General features: G+C 44.2%; 1 long non-coding RNA gene across 2 annotated transcripts; it reads right to left on the bottom strand.

Annotated features, from left to right (window-relative positions):
* Positions 1-257: 257 nt before the first annotated feature.
* On the bottom strand, positions 258-13,834 carry LOC115946302 (uncharacterized). Of its 2 annotated transcripts, none has more exons than XR_004080403.2 (4): positions 13,713-13,834; positions 1,390-1,486; positions 524-983; positions 258-400 (listed from the first exon to the last, which is right to left on the bottom strand). It is a non-coding gene; the product is annotated as an uncharacterized lncRNA (long non-coding RNA). The 2 variants fall into 2 exon arrangements; XR_004080404.2 differs by lacking the exon at positions 13,713-13,834 and adding an exon at positions 7,960-8,060.
* Positions 13,835-14,447: the final 613 nt, after the last annotated feature.

Below are 14,447 nucleotides of genomic sequence, written 5' to 3'. Positions count from 1 at the left end.
TCTTTTTATAGATTTTGTCCTTTTTCCAAGGCATCTCACCCTGGTAACTCTGGATTCAGGTGGCTTAATGAGATATATAACAAATGATCTTTACATTCCATAATGGATTTAAATGATGAGATCTGCTCAATAGAAGAATATCACTGTGGAAACCCTGCTTTCCTTTATATTAAAATGGGTTCTTTCTCAATGAACTCATTATGGAAATTAAGGAAAAATCCCTTGCAGTGACAACTGATACTTACACTGTCATTCAACTCCAATGATTTTATTCATTCACACATTTTCAATACCAATGGGCTGCAGGGCCCATTTGCAAAACACGGGAGGCTGGAAAACCTTTGAAGATGGCTGGAAACTGGGAGATAAGGGCATAGATTGGAAGTGTCTGCCAAGACACCTAAAAGCAAAGATGAAGACCAACAATTTTAAAGGTATTTGAGCATTTTTCAGATATTGAGATCAGTTCTAAATCATGGTGAGATAAAAAAGTACACCGTGGCATTACCAGAATTGTGCTCACCTTTCACCCTCTGTCGCTCATTTCCCTCCATGCCAATGTGCTCTTCCCACTCGTTTGTGCCAGGAAAATTTGGTGTGACCAAGTGCTGAAGTAGACAGAGAAACTTTTCCTGCTTTAAACACACAAACACAAACTAAACCTTCCCTCCCTCAAGGTGGATGGCTCCTCCCATCTGGTTCCCAACCACAGGAGTAGTTGTGCCAGCACAGCAGCAAGTACAAGAGGCCAGCAGACAGCAATGTCTTAAACCAATGTTACCACCAAGCAGTTTGTAATAGCAAACCACAGGCTAAATCTCAGCTAAAAGCTTTTCAGGTTCAGAGCGAATACCTCTATTAAGATGAATTAAGCAATTCGCGGTGTTCAGAGCTGCAGATTCAATCTGTATCTTCAACACTCACCCTTGCAGCACAAATGGCCCAACAAGAAACCAGCTAGGAAGACCATTAATTCCAGGGTTCTGTAGAAGAAGGGTTTTGGTGTGCATTTTGTTTAATACAAAAGTGTATCTCTGCAGTGCCGTCAGTACCACAGTGACTTCTCTATATGACAGATACCAGAACTACCTTCAAGTTCACTAGTGCAGGTCCTGATAACCACCTGGTCTCAACAGCACAGGCTCAGCATGGACTCTTTATCCTGCCAAGATTACTTGCAAATTAGGTGAGGAGGTCAGAGAGCTGCCCTATAACCACATTAAAATGTAGCTATAAGTTGGTACCCTCTCTGTTTTTAAAACACTTTCTCACAGGGCATTCACTTCATGTGCCACCTCAGTGCCAAGTTTCACCCAGTCTTAGACCCAGTTTAAGCCAAGAATATCTTTAAATGCTTTGCTCAGGCTGAGACTGCAGGTGTGTACTCACCTAGGTCAGGTGTCTGTCAGCTGGAAGGTATAAAATAGCTCCTCATCCGGGAAGAGTCAAGTGTGGTGATGGTTAATGCCACGCAGAAACTGGATGGCTGCAATTAAACACATGTAAAACTGAGGCGAAGGGGAGCAGGTTTTGCCTTGAACGAACAATAAAGAGGTTTCTAGATGTTTGTACATCATATCCCTGTGCTGGATGTAACACCCTTTCCCATCTGGAGGGCTAAAGCAGTCAGATGAGGTTATTGTGAGAACAATTTTGGATCAGGATCAGAACATCCTCCTCCACCATGCTTTGCAAAGGGTCTGTCTCTAGTTCGTCATGCGGAGGCATGAGCTGCCTGTCAGTGAAATGAGCAGAGTACTGAGGGATTTCCCACTCGAGATGATCCAGACCCCACGGACTCACATGAACCCATTCCAGATGTTTCAACAGTCCATACTGACACGTGGCACGAGCATGCCCAGATGACAGAGGGAGCTGGAAGAGGTTTCACACTTGTCTTTAATACTCAGCTTCGTAGACTATTTGGAAAACACCCTTCTGGAGTTTATGCCAGATCTGGGGAATTTAGGAAACACTAACGAAAACAAGACTGCCTGGTCTGGGCCACTGCATACTCTGTGACACAAAGGCACAGAGCAATACCCTCTTTATCTAATGTGCATGTAGAAATGGTGTTTGACCATAACACATAGCTGCGTCAGACATACCCTACAGAGCAAAGTCTCCACACAGGGCACAAAAGCAGGCATACACTCTAGGCTGACCAAAACCCAGTGTCATCTTCCAGTACTGTCACAAGGGCAAGAAGCAGAAGGACTTAGAACAAGAATAAAACTACCATACTGGGCAAAAAGCAACCTAGCTGGGTACCTGATCTCTACCAGGAGGCATGGGCAGGCTGCTTAAGGGAGAATATAAACCCCAGGTTCTCCTGTGATTGGTCTTTCCCTCTTACACCCAGCTGTCATTTTAGCCATTGATGGAGTCACCTTCCATTTACACATCTAAGTGTTCTCTGAACATATTTGTGCCTTTGGCCATTGTATTCCTTGTCAATGACTTCTGCAATCTGTTTAGCCACTCATGTCATGACTTATTTCCTTTTATTGTCTTAAACTTATTACCTGAAGGATTCTTCTGGTCCTCCTGACTCCAAAGCCTCCTGATGAGAGCTGTTCAGGGAATGTTTCAGTGCAATTACATTGGGAAAGGCCAATTAAATTAAACTGAATTTCTCATAAGAAGAATAGAAGAGTTTCCAAAAGAGTATGTTCTCAGGACCTGCAAGGAATTTCTTCTGCCACTGCACTCCATGTCCTGTTTTTGGTATTACCATGTGTCATGTGGGATACCTGGAGTTTCACGCTACGTGCAAGTATTTAATCATGTGTACAACCTCACATGCTTCCAGAAAGACAAGCTACAGATGCCATCCATTGTATCTGAGTTAGTACACTCAGACCCAGCATGGAAAACCCTGGTTCCAGTCCATGACTTGAATAAGGCAGACTTCAGCTTCGGTTTCCCACCTCACAGCCACATGCCATCAGCATTAGTTTATTGTGAGGTGACCGAAGTCCTTGTTCTGGTTTGGAATAGCCATGTGCTTGTTCTAAACTAGAATAGATATGAAAACCCTTTCCTAGTTCTACTCTCCTATGTGCACTTCCTGTCCACTTGACCTTTACTCTTGAACTTCTACATCCCCAGATATGCCTTTGCTTCTCTAGCTGCCATTCACCTGCCTTCCCCAAACTTACTTCTTCCCTGTGTCTCCATAACTACTGAACAAGCGTTGCCCTATTACCGCAGTGAGGTCTCCCTCATTCGGATCCTAACATTCTCTTTCCCTGATATGCTGGGTCTAATTCTGACAAAGGTGGATGGATACAGTATAGAGCTCCTCATCTCAGCTACTATCATTAGGAAACCTTTACAGTCATAATAAAGAGAAATTTCCAAGGTGTGATTCAGATTGTCTTGAAGTGAATCACTAAACTGGAATATGGAGAGTAAATCGTGTCATCATCTACAGCATAAATACTTAAACTCAGTTAAAAACCCAATATTCACACTTTCTGTCTTTGCTAAGTCTTCTCTTGGCCACAAGAGAACATCATGCAACCCAATTTGTTCCTTGTCACTTTGGGTGCTTTGAAAGGAGCGAATACTTTCTTTCCATTATCCCTAGTTTCAATAGCAATGATGCTCCTTCTTTTCCTCTCCCTTTTGAATGGGCTTGTTTCCCACCAGTTACACCAGCTGGTATCCCACAAACCTCCTACCCTGTAGTCCTGCTGCCGAGCCCCTCTGTGAAACCAGCTAGAGATGTTCTCAGATGACTGCAGTGACAAATACTGCTGTTTGTACAGACAAACCTTTCAGGTACCCCAAATATTAATTCAACTTTCTGGCATAGGCACGACCTCCTGGCACAGAAACATAATGATGCACACAAGTAAGAAATCAACTTCCCACAGCTACATCAAAGCCGTGGAGAAAGGTTTTATTCACCATTTCAGGAATAAGCATTTCTTATAATGCTGCCATATAAGCAGCTTTTGTAAGACTCCTCTTTGCCCTTTCAAAAAGATGAGAGGAAAGAAATGGTAACATCATGGGGCTTCCTCTGAGAACACCCCATCTCACCTATCTGAATAAGAATCTGAACCCCAAATTCATTGCCCTCATGTTAAAATAGCCTGGGACAGTCCCTCAAGCAGGCAAAAGCCATTTAGAACTAGAGTAATTCTAAAAGCTTTTTAGGTTAAGAGCTGAATTGTTTTTTGTCTGGGCAAATCTGATGTATAAAGAGGTAGCCCCATCAGAAGGTGACATAACCCAGATGCCACAGTGACTTGACACTGACTTTACAGCACTCTAGAGAGAGGAAGCAACTTCCCCTTGATCAGGCAACACCCAGGACCTCTCCTGCATCACTGAACACTCAGAAATGCCCCATCCCACTTACCTCCTCCCAGACAAAATGAAATGTTGTCCCCTATGTATCATTCATCAAAGTCAGGCTCCGTAATTAATAGCACCATTTGTTCAGGGGATTTCAACAGGTACTGAAATCCAAAGCATCAAAGCATGGACAGTCTCATCCTGGTCTGGCAGATATAAATATGCCAGGATGACTTGCACAGACACATGACTCAGGAATCACTGTCCTTCCAAAAATGGTTTTAAAGGTCTTTCAAAGCACTGAGATACTGCAAACTGTGTTCTCAGCTCCAGCACAGATGACACTAAGAAAACAGTGTTCCATGTGGAAACACGTTTTGGGGGGGGGGGGGGGGGGGGGGGGGGGGGGGCGGGGGTTGAGGCAAGATTTTTGGCTGGAATTGTCCTCACAAGAAAAGGGAACAGCCACAATTACAACAAATACCAAAGCTCCAACCAAACTTGGAAAAGCAAGGCACAACATAGGCCTGGTTGTGCTGCCTTTTGCTTTGGCAACACCTCCCATCACAGCAGCAGAAACAAGGAAGTGGTTGCTGTGCAAAGACTATTGTCCATATGAGAGGTTCATTCCAGACTTTACCAAGAGACACAAGACCTAGGCAGAAACCTTAGCATTGCAGCACAGAATGGCTCACCCCAGCACAAAATCTGAGCCTCCTTCTTAAAACTCCTCCGCTTCTCTGGGACCATATTTTGGGGCCTGTGGTTTTTCAGCAAAGTGGAGTTTAAAGAAGAAAACCTTGGTTCATTACATCATGGCTCAAGGAATATCTAGGAATGAACATGAGCCAGCTGCGTGCACTTACAGCCCAGAAAGGCAACTGTATTCTGGGCTGCATCAAAAGAAGTGTGACCAGCAGGTCGAAGGAGGTGATTCTGCCCCTCTACTCTGCTCTTGTGAGACCTCACTTGGAGTATTGTGTGCAGTTCTGGTGTCCTCAACATAGAAAGGACATGGAACTGTTGGAACAAGTCCAGAGGAGGTCATGAGGATGATCAGGGGCTGGAGCACCTCCCGTATGGAGACAGGCTGAGAAAGTTGGGGCTGCTCAGCCTGGAGAAGAGAAGGCTGCATGGAGACCTCAGAGCAGCTTCCAGATCTGAAAGGGGCTACAAGGATGCTGGGGAGGGACTATTCATTAGGGATTGTAGTGATAGGACAAGGGGTAACGGGTTGAAAATTACACAGCAGAGGTTTAGATTGGATATAAGGAAAAAGTCCTTTACTGTTAGGGTGGTGAGGCACTGGGAGGGGTTGCCCAGGGAGGTTGTGAATGCTCCAGCCCTGGCAGTGTTCAAGGCCAAGTTGGATGAAGCCTTGGGTGACATGGTTTAGTGTGAGGTGTCCCTGCCCATGACAGGGGGGTTGGAACTGGATCATCTTAAGGTCCTTTCCAACCCAAACTATTCTATGATTCTATGATTTTACATCGGATCACATCTCCCCAGATTACCTTCTGAAAACCTTGAGGTCAAGTCACAGGGCTGGAAACACAAGAGCGATGTGAGTAACCACTGAAAAGCTCTCATGCTAGCAGAGAAACTTGGGAGAGGCATCACTCCCCCTTCAAGGGAAGGTGGTAATTAGCTGAAGGAACTGCTATGCCTATGCAGATACAGGAAGAATGGCCTGGAGTTAATGCATGCTTAATCTCACTTTGAAGGTATTCTGTGTCCAAGGTTGCTTGCAGTGCATGAGTATTGCCCCTCCTTATCTACCCCTCCATGTCTCAGTTTCCTCTGGGTTCCCTCCCACCTCCTGCCTGTGTGGTCTGGAAGGTGTCTGGGGAAAGAAGGAGAAAGACCCATCTTTTGCTGTGAGTTTGGTGCAAGATTTTGCTCCCAGTCCTGGTTCTTTTTAGAGGTGAATCTTCCTTAATGAGAGGGTTCACATCTGAAGCTTGGCTAGACGGTTAGAGTGTATGGGCCTTTCCAGCCTGAAGGGTTCACATATCTTACCTCTTTTAACCCAGAGAAAAACAGAAAAGCACAGGGAGATGGCAAATGCCAATCTGCATGGGGAGAACCTGCGGTAAACTTTTCCAAGAAACCATTATTTTAAGGGGAATCTCTGTTTCATCCTTGTACGTTCTGCCTTCGGGAGACACTTAGTTTCGCAATCTATTATTAGCTGGCTAAGCCCTGTGCTTTGGTGGAGTACTGTACTCTGCCTGTCAGAGACAAAGTGTGAACCTTAAATCTCCAAGTAAAGCCATGTAAGCACAATTAGTGCATTTAACAATGCAAGGATGGGCAGGAGGCAATCTTAAAACTCTGACCTCAGGTGACTTCTCAAGTCAAAGACAAATTGAGACACAAGAAGCAAGAATTCTGACTGTGCTTATAATCACTGGTTCAGGCTGCTTCTCATCGAGCAATGTCACCATGAGACTTTTATTCAACTGAGATAACAGAAGTGACAGGAGCTTTTGTTGGGATTGGCCCTTAAGCTTCCCTTGTCACACCATAATTAGCTGGATTGCTCTATTACAGTTGGGGTATTTCTTTTGCAAGTGCATTTTGATGGCTAATTCAAAGACGAGTCTCAAAAGCAGAGAATACTACAACATTACAAGCTCTAAGAATGAGATGTTTCTCTTAACTAGATGTCTCATCCATTTTGCTTGCTTTCTGTTCCAGACTAAAGTCTTTATTTATGCCTTGAATACTCAAATGAGTTGGAGGTTTTGTTGTAAGCACAAGAGTCAAGGACAGTTCCTGTCCCAGAGGGCTAACTACCTAAAAAAGGTGACAGGTAACACCAACACTGACTCCTCCTCCTTATACAGCAGGAAATGAACCATGAGGAGATGAAATGACTTTGCCTGGTGCCAGTCCAGCTGAATCAGAACTCACAGCACTGCATAATGACTCAACCAGGAGACCACCCTACTCTCAAACAGTAACTGGAGATTCAAATGCCAGTAGCCTGGCAAGGGATTAAGTGGTTCACATAGCTGAAGATCTCTGGATACCCCCAGGCTCTGCCACAAACTACCTCCCTTCCACACCTCGGCACAGGATCTTTGTCAAAGCAGCTCAAGTCTGGTATTGTTCCCAGTGCCCCATCTTGCAAGCTTTGGATTTAACTTCCCGGTAGGTACCTCCCTTTCAAACTGGAATCCAATTTACAAAGCCTTTAATTTTAAACTTTCTCATCACTGACTTAATAAAACTAAATGACAGGTAATGGTCCCAGAAGCCAGGAACTATTAGATCCTTCTCAACACTAATAAGGGCTGATCAGACGCTTGTGTGCTCCTTTTCCAGCTCATGAAAACCCAGCTCCCCAAGGACTCTGCAACCAGGGAAGAAACAGGAAACCAACCAAGGGTAGAAGGAAAAGCAAAGAATAAAGGACAAAAAGGAGGAAAAATCCATGGCTATGTGAACACTTAAACCTGAGAATGACTAGCAGGATCATTGCAGATAATGCCTGCTCTCTTCTCGGAGTTCATCTGGGGCCCACGTGCTTGCTCTATTTCCCTAGCAGGGCACTGGGGGCTCTCAGAGGCACTACAGGCATCGTAGGGACGCAGAGGCATGTAGCAAACCGGCTCTGATTTCTGCCCAAAGGCATCAGTGTCATACCGGTCGGGATGTCAGCTTGGGAGAACGTCAAGGCAGCAGTCACGGTGTGCTGTCGCAAAGAGAAATAGATATCATTTCAAACACACAGCTCGGGAGAGAGGAGGGAGAGGCAGAAAAGTGAATCCCATAATGCACTTTTGGAGGGGAGAGAGGGAAAAGGAGGCTTAACTCTGCTCTGGCCATGCCAAAGGAGGTGGAAGTAGAGGATGCTCCATATCTTTACAGCCAATGTGCTGCAAGGCTGGGAGGGGCAGGTGGGTGCTCCAGAATGGACCCAATTCTTGTTTACTTTATACACTTTTGGTTAGAAAACAGTATATGGAATTGGCCTCCTAAGACTATTCAAGGAATTCCTTGGCCAGCACAAAGCTTTAATCTTTGCCTCTAGCACAAAGGAGAATAACAGTGGTGTGGTTGCAGCAAGTGGGGCTCCCCCAGTGGTTTTCTGTCCTCCTCAACTTATACCTCCACACTTTAGTGATAAATGAGGCTTAAAACCCAATGTCATTGCTACATCTTAGTAAGAATCAGGCCTTACAGTCTTCACATCCTAGGTCTAAAGCAACCCTGGCTTACATACATTGAATTACACCCCTTTCCAGAGTAGGGTGGCTGTTAGGATGGTATTAGATCTGCTGCTACTTCTTCTTCCCAGACTGTACTTTCTTGCTGATTTTCTACCCTTCAGTGGTTGAAAGGGCATTTGCCATCCAATGCACCCAGTTGGAGGGGAAAATCTGCTTTGTTGGAGGGGAAAGACACCTCAGTCCCGTTTCCATGCTAGGAGAACTGAAAAGAGCAGGTTATCCATTGTAAAAGCAAGGAATGAAGGCTGTTATTTCAATTTACATCAGCATCCCTCAGACCAGCTAATATCACTACCCAACAAGGAAAACAAAGTCCACAAGAATACAGAAGCCAGCTGGTGACAGTTCCTGGAAGGAATTTCAGGCCAATCCTTATGGCTAGGACAGAAGAAGAAATTAACACAGCAGGTACTTGGGGTTCAATGCAAATTAGGGCTAAGGATTGAATCTGATAGATGCTGCCATTTTCTCTCTTTAGGTTTTGGGGCTCTGGGTGGTAGTAAACTAATGCAGCTGCTGTCCATCTACTGCTTTGGAAAGATACAGTTCCATGAGATACCTGCCAAGAGTTCTGCCAATGCAAAACTGACAGTGTCAAAACATTCCCAATATCTTCATCTAGGTTTAGGTAACCATCTTTTCAAAGCAAACTCTTCAAATAATACCTTTTAGTGTCACAAAAATGCCATCCAAGACCATTTGTATTGTAGCAGAAGGAGATGGAGTTAATTCTGGGGAGAAACATGACATTTCCAAGAGCTGATTATTCCCTGTTACCCATAAATCATTTGTTTTCTGCCCACGTGCACAAAGGCAACAGCACCAGAGTCTCAGGCTTCATCTTTGAAGGCATCCTAGTGGAAGGCTTGGAGATAACACAGTAAACTTATCTCATTGCCCCCACCACTGATGTCTGTGCTGTGTTTTTGATACACAAAGTCTGTATCACAGAAAGCCCTGGAGCCTGTTGCAGTATAATTAATGTGATAGGAAATCTTGTACTGGAGCACAGCCAGGATTTTCATCACACTCAAGGCTCACTCAGTAACCACTGGACTTTCCATTCCTCCCTCAGCCACCCACCTTATTTGTCTTTGCTTCCCAGTTCCTCTGAAGCACCTTTTAAACCCTATTGACATGATTCTTAGCTATAGTAGCATGCAGGATCTACGAAGTACTCTCTGTCTGGAGCAAATTCCTTGCCTGCTGGCTTGTCTCTAGCCTAAATCAAGGCTCTCTTATCCCCGCATATGACACTAGCTCATATAGCCTTGAAACCTCTCAGTTCCCTATTCCCTTCAGATATTTTTATACTTAAAGTGGTTTTTCCTTACTCACCCCTGTCCTTTTCCTCCCAAGTCTGGCTTTCCACATAAAACTCTTCCAGCTTTTCTGAACAGGGGGAAATCTCCCAAGACCCTGTATTATTCTGGTTATCCTGTACTTTTCCCTGTTCTCTGGATCTCTCTCAGATAATAAGGTGCATACACTGTATATTACAGCTGTAGAAAGAAAGGGGATTTATACATATGGCTTCTTCTACGTGTAATACACAGGCCTGGATCGTCTCCCAACATCTGCTCTTAGTCTGGACTAAGGGAGTAAAAGATGTTACAAGGTTTGTAGCTTGTGTAAGAAAGATCTCATGAAGAATTGCAATAGCATACCCCTAACCCTGGGGAAATGGGTATGGACAGCCTCTTGGAACGAGGTGTAGCCTTGACAGGGATGCTTCATCTTGCAGCACTAGCTTTTTCACTGCACTCCTTACTAGTATATAACAAATAGCATTTGTATTGCTTCCCACAACACTACAGTGTTGGACAGATGGAAATATCTGTAGCCTGTAACAGACAGGATTAGTAAAGAGGCTTGCCACATCCATACAATAGATGGACAGCAGAGTGAAGAGGAGAAGCTGGTGTCTTCCTTTCTGGGGTTACACACTTATCTGAATGTTTTCTTATTCTTTTGGGAAAACACAAACTACCACTTTTGCTCTATTTCTACCTGCTGGTCACCAATGGGTTACACCAAGCTGTCACCCCAAGCAGGGTGCTGGTTCACTTCATCCCGAATCTGTGCCCATAGGGAAATGTAAGCAACCGTTGCTGGCAGTTTTGCTTTAACCTGACTCTGCTCTAGAGTAATGCAATCCCTTTCATTAATTATAGTTCCCTGGCCCCAGATTTAAAGGATTTCCATTCCTTATTGGAACACAAACTTACCTGTGGATTTTCTCACTCTCCATGTAAGGCCCGTTACTTCCATAAACTCAAAGGACTGTTGGGCTTTGTATCCCTGGCTTGGGCACAATCATGTTTTATGTAAATTCTTTAAGTCTGTTAGTCAATTTGCTTTTCACACATGACAACAACACAATATCCACTATAAAGCCACAAGTTTCACAACATCCAGACCCCAAAAGAGCCTTAGATGCCCAGCTCCCATGGAAATCCTGAATGTCAGCCCTCATGCATCTCAGGTGGGGTGCCCAAAAGCCAGGGTTACTCTAAATCTATAGCTGAAAGTTTGGATAACCATCTAATTCTGTTGGAGCTTTATCTGTCTTTGGCATGCCAGGATATGCTCTCTTTGTCTGGCCCATAATTTTGTCCTCATGGGATTTCAATGCTTTAGGCACTCTCTCAGCATTTCAGCTTGTTGGAACAGTATCTGTGATTTGACCTGCATGAAGAGTCCAAGCAAAACCCACTCAAACAGTAAATCTGAGACGTCTGACATGCACTGATATTTCTGGGTCGGAAAATGGAAGTTCTCCCTCTGCAATGTGGCTATGCAGGAGCAAAACCAAGGACAGCAGGACTTCTTTCATAAATACCATTGAGCTTTCAACCAATCCTTTCTCAGCTAGGCTTCAGGTATTTGGTGACAGAGTATAATGGCCAAGAAGGTTGTTTTCTGTCTTGAATGGATAAGAGCTCCCCATCTGCAAAAAAGGGACACAGCACTACAAGTCTCTCCCTCTCCTCCTCTCACTCTTCACTGTCTTTATTCAAGCACTTCACAGAATGAACTAGCTAAGACCTTAGTGTAATGACTTCATTTGGGGTCCTGTAGGAGTGGCAAATAAGAATTACTAAGAGAGGAGCTGTTTGTCCCAACAGATGGAGAACAAAAGATGAGATGCTCTAATGTGGATGAATTTGGAGTAAGACTCACCCCGTACTGGGGCCCACTTGACTTGAAGAGAGCTGAGCAGCACATGCACAACACAGCTGGATTCTGGGTTGGGAAGCCTGATCCTACAAAAACAAGTTTTGCAGTGAATATTAGCAGTGGAATCTCACTGGTTGGTACAAGATGTGAGCTCCTCTTAGACTATTATTTCATTATGGAAAAACACATCTCTTGGAAATCCTCCTCCCTGTTCTCCTGCAACTTTCCTTCTTGTGTTCTCAGCACTGTTTAGGAAGGCATGGCTTTCAAAGAAGCATGGCCAGATGGTGTGATGTTTTGCTAATAAAAAAGGAAACTGGGGATGCATTTGTGTCCCCTCAAAACAACTCTAAATGTGGATTTTGAGATGCAGCATTAAAGGAAAGGCTGAGGGCCTGGATTGCTTTCTAACTGATATCTACCCAGTCACACATATGACAGACACATATCCTTTTCATTGCTTGTTGTCTGTTCAAGCCACACAACAGTGTCATTGTTCAGATGGCAACTTCACAGCAAAAAGGCGATGGGCACATCCCTCAGCTGGAATTGGCTGCAGTTCAGATTTCAAAGCCCACAGCAAGGTTTTTTTCACTGCAGCTTTTCTTCTGGGAGCATGCTGACAAGCTGAATGGCTTACCCTCAAATGTGCCAGCCTGTAATACAATCACCAGTCACCCAGGATCTTCTCCAGACCAGACAAAGGTACTGCAAGGGCAGGCAAAACAGATGCCCTGCAAATACCAGAAATGATGTGGTGTTTACTAGGACTCTCAGCCTTGTTCCTGCCACTCATCTGGACCAGCTCCAGGCGTTCAAGGTTCACACTGGTCTGACTCCACATTAAATGACAATGTAATAATTTATGTGTGTCTCCATGCCTTGGTTTTAAAGCCTGCAATTGAAAGGATACAGGGACATGGTAATTTCCTTGCTGAATCGGACCTGTGGGCCCATTAATGCAGGATCCTATTCATTATGCTGGTGAGTGGATAGTTAACAGCATAGTTCTCTCTGCCCTGGTATTTGGGAAATGGTTGCTTTAAGAAGGATGGCAAAGGAAACCTGAATAGCCTGGAGTTAATAAAGAAAACCTTGTTGAGAGAAACAGGGAACTCCTTCTGCAATACTGCTTCTAGAGTATTTGTATACCATGCACAACTCAGCTTCTGTGTGTAACTGCACTGTTGGGGTGAGGAAAAGAATGGAAGCTCCAGCTGGTGCATAGTTTTGTACTTCTATTAACTACTTATGTTTTGCTTTGGAGAACTCCCCCCCCCAAATCTCACTATACCCTCCACAGTTTCGTTTTGGACACACTGAAATACATTGGAAAGGCCTTAAATACAACTAAGCACAACTAGAAGAAGAAGCAAAAAGCGAAAAGTCTTTTGGAGAGAAAAAGAACACCTAAATATAACCCATGTCTTCAACTCAATCAGCCTCTCCTCTATTATTCCTCTGAAGACAAAAAAAGAGCCAGATCACTGTGATTTCCTCAACCATTTCAGTTTTGCCAAACTGAGATTTTCCAGTGAGAACAAGACTATCAAAGTATTTCTGACCAAACCTCTGTACCATAGTTACAATGAAGTAGCTGTGTGAGCTGCCATAATTAGGATGAAGTCTAAGAAAGAATTAGGTTGCTGTGAGGGAATTCAGTGCTTGGGCATGGAGTATAAGACCATGTGATTCCTACCTCTGTGTTGTCACCTTCAGCTTTCAAACTGTTAGCTAGACAACTACTATCTTATTGTCAGCCAAAAGACTGAGTTTATTATAGAGGAAACATATGTATCCGACAGCATCTGTCATGGAACTTGGTTCTTATTCTGTCTTGTTTAGCTGTTTTCTCTGAAAAAGTCATTATACTGGAAGTAAATGTATCCTTAGTTCATCAGCACAAAGATGACAAGACATGAAGGATGTTTATCTTGTCTAGGTACCATTTTAACTCCTATAAATGTGACCAGAAATTCTTCTTACCAGCTCAGGAGAATCCATGTTGGGGAAGATTTTCAGTGCCAACAGCTCTTGCTTACATGAAGAACACTGCAGAAGTACTTTCTCCAGGTATCATAACACAGCTGCCAACATCAACCAGTCTGAGGAACCTGAGAAGGGAATGAACAAACTGGAAGTGGAAGTGTTCATGCTGGATGGTGAGCTCTGGGACAGCCTAAAAAGTGGTGCTGGCCAGTGCCCTGCCTTTAGCAGGAGCTTTTCCACACAGTGTTTCTTCTACAGCTATTTTCCTACCAGTGGCAAGCTATTCCCTATGAGTGGCAAGCTATTCCTGGCCTGCAGCAGCAGTGAATTGCTTCCTCTCTCCTGTCCTTTCATTGGCTCAGCTTCTTTGCCAGAAAGCAGAGGTATGCTGCTATCTTCTGTCTCTCTTAATCCTTATCCCACCCAGAAGCTTTATAAGCATTCCCACCTACTCCTCCACACTCGGATATAAGGTTAAGATAATATCTGGAGGAGCACACTTGTTATTCCCAACTCCCCAGAGTAGGTGCTTTGCTTTGCTGTTCCTGGAGCACAGGGAGATGTTAACACGTAGAATTCCCACCTCTCCTAGTATGCTCATTTCCAAATTGTCCCAGTCCTTTCAATCCTCTTCAAGCATTTAATTTTGGTCCTATTTACAGCCAGCTCTTTCCCTGAATCCACTCAGCTGGTCTGTTCCTATGAATTACCTCGACACCGTGAGCACAACTG

The sequence above is a fragment of the Melopsittacus undulatus genome, chromosome 12 (assembly GCF_012275295.1).
Source record: "Melopsittacus undulatus isolate bMelUnd1 chromosome 12, bMelUnd1.mat.Z, whole genome shotgun sequence".
NCBI classification, from domain to species: Eukaryota; Metazoa; Chordata; class Aves; order Psittaciformes; family Psittaculidae; genus Melopsittacus; species Melopsittacus undulatus.
This window is presented reverse-complemented; position numbering and strand designations above follow the sequence as displayed.